Raw genomic sequence first — 2,856 nt, 5'->3', positions numbered from 1 at the left:
AGAAAGGCCGCCCTTACTCACTCTCCGTCATGGCCACCGCCTGCCTGGCCTCGCCAGCGAAGGGAGCCGCCGGGCAGTGGGACGTGCCGGCCGCCCGGCCTCCCCCCAGCCTCCAGGGAGCCCAGACGGGCCGCAGAGAGCCCCGGACTTCCCGAGCGGGTCGGGCCAAGGGCCAAGCTCGGGGCGCCGAGCCCCGGGGAGGGAAGCACGCGGCAGCGTTCCCCTGGGGCCCTGCGGCCCCTTGGTCAGCCCCAGCCCTCTCCACTGGCCGGGGGACTGGGGTCTCCATCCCACCCGGCTATTTGGAGGCCTCGGACAGTTGCTTCCTCTTTAGAACGAGGGGCGTCTTTCCCGGATCCCAGACCTCGTTGTTTTGAACCAAGGGCCCGGGAGGACTGGGCTCAGTTCAGGGAGGACAGCTAAGGAGAGTAGACAGAGCTCTGGACTCAGAGTTAGGAAGGCCTGAATTCAAATCTCAGCCGTCAGACACTGGCTAGCGGTGTGACCCTGGACAAGTCACTCAACTTATCTCAGGACCTCGATTTCCTCATCTGCAAAGTGGAGCGCCAGACTAGACGGACTCCGAGGTCTCTTCAGCTCTGCATTTATGAGAAGGCCTCGAATGCCCGGATAATAGACAGACGCCAGCATCCAGGACAGTGAAGGGTTTCAAATTCATCACATCCGGACACGTGAAAGAACTGGGGAAGCAAAGCTCGGGGCTGGGCATGATGGCCTCCCATCTGTGACTCCTGGAAGGGCTGCTGGTCTCCGAAGCAGAGCCAGGAACCGCAGGACGGAGAGGAACGACAAGAGGCATTTAGGCTCCCTTCAAAGTGAAACTTCCCAACAATCAAGAATTAACCCAGGGACGGAGCACCAGGCCTGGAGTTAGGAGGGTCTGGGTTCAAATCTAGCCCCAGCCACTTCCTGTTTGTGTGGCCTGTCCTTCCCGCTCTCTTTCCTGAGATCAATCCATTCCAAGTCAGAAGGTGAGGGAAGAGGCTCCCTGGAGAGGCTGCAGGCTCTGCTTCCCAGGAGCCTCTAAGGCAAGGAAGAAAGGAGGGTCCCTGGGGGTCAGGGAGGGGCTAGACAGTAGCCAAGATGCTGGCTGAGGCCCCGAGAACTCTGCTGAGTGCCGGGGAGTCAGTCCCTCCATTTGGGGGGAGAGCTTGAGATTCTGGGGCGGCTCGTAGGGCTACGGGCAGCTTCTAAAGTCCAGAGAAGACAAGGCGGCAGGAGCAGGAAAGCAGCTTCGGTCTGAGCTCCAGGCCTGCCTCTGGCTGCTGTCATGGCCTGGTAGGGCACGCGTGCCGATTGTGTGCCGACTTCTTTCCAGAAACCACTGCAAATGCTCTGATCGTGGCCAGAAGTCAGTCCCTCTGGCAGGTGGCTCTGTTCCAGGAGGTAATCTGGGGGGGGGGGCAGTGTCTCTGCCTAGGTTTGGCTTGAGGCTGGGCATTAACGGGGGGGGGGGGCTGCCCCCTTCATCTAGGGGCTCAGCCCTCACAACAATGGAGCACAGCCTCAAGGCGAGCCTGAATGACAGGAGGGCTCATTTAGACCCTAATCTTCATCTGCTAGAGGAGGACGCTGGGCCAGAGGAGCGAGTAACAGAAATTGGGGCCTCAGGGTGCCCTTTTCTGTGCCACACCTATAGCCCTGCATGGGTCCGAGGAATGCAGGGCAGACTGAGGAAGCCCACTGGTTAGGACAGCCAGCTGTGAACTCTTCAGGCCCAAACTAGATAGAACACTTCGGGGCTGCGGTGGTTTGGGCCAGTCTGTGATTGCCTCCCTTTTGTTAGATGCCAAGCAAAGGGCCTAGACGGGGAGTCTCGACCCCCTCTGGGGACCAAGGCAAAGCGGATTCCATTCAGTCCGAAGCTCAGGAAGGGCTCCTGCGCCAAAGGCTGTGGGGCCAACTCTGGGGTGGGGAGGAGATAAGAGGATTCCAAATTTGGGGTTCCCACATGAGCAACGTCCAGGGGATCAGTCACAAGGGGAATAGACAGGGGGCGTGGAAGAAGTCAGGAAAGCCCTCCCAGCTCCACTGAGCCTCCGACAAGTAACCCGAGGACACTGAGGCCGAGAGGGGAAGAGGCTCCCCGAGGTCAGCCAGACGACTGAAGAGGCTTCCTGTGTGCCGGGGGGGGGGCGGGGAGCTCTGTGGAGCTCCTTTCCTATTACCTGCCATTGTAAGAGAAGCTGGAGGGCTTTCTTCTCTTCTCTTCTTCCCAGTGGCTGCCATCTTGACATGGGAATGTGACAGATAGTGCCGTCCTTGTTCCCGGCCGTCTATCCATCAGTGCCACTGCCGGGGCGGCCAGCGCCTTTCTCTGAGCCCAAGTGAATCAGAGGTTACAGGCCCCATTTGGCAGCCCAGGCGCCTCAAGGAATGCTCTTTCCCCTAGCTAGCCTGCAGATGGAGGGCTCACACGCACCCACGTGGGCTTCCTGGGCTGGGGAAGGTTTGAGGTTCAAAACAAAGATCAGCCAATTACAGAAACAAAACCAGAGTTTCTGTTTCACAGTGTAATTTGCTGCTGATCAAAGCTGCGCCTTCCCTGCCCTCACTTGAAATGAGGTGGTGAAGCTAAAACTCATTACAATAGTTCTCTGCATCTGAGGAATGTCCATAAGTTTAAGAATCCTCCCCTCCCCTCCCCTCCCCTCTTTTACTTTTCTCTCTTCTACTTCTCTCCCCTCTCCTCTTCTCTCCCCTCCCCGCTCCTCTCCTTTTCTCTCCTCTCCTCTCTTCTACTTCTCTCCCCTCCCCTCTCTTCTACTTCTTTCCCCTCTCCTCTCTTTTCTTCTCTCCCCTCCCCTCTCTTCTACTTTTCTCTCCTCTTCTCTC

The sequence above is a fragment of the Monodelphis domestica genome, chromosome 7 (genome assembly GCF_027887165.1).
Source record: "Monodelphis domestica isolate mMonDom1 chromosome 7, mMonDom1.pri, whole genome shotgun sequence".
Classification (NCBI taxonomy): domain Eukaryota; kingdom Metazoa; phylum Chordata; class Mammalia; order Didelphimorphia; family Didelphidae; genus Monodelphis; species Monodelphis domestica.
This window is presented reverse-complemented; position numbering follows the sequence as displayed.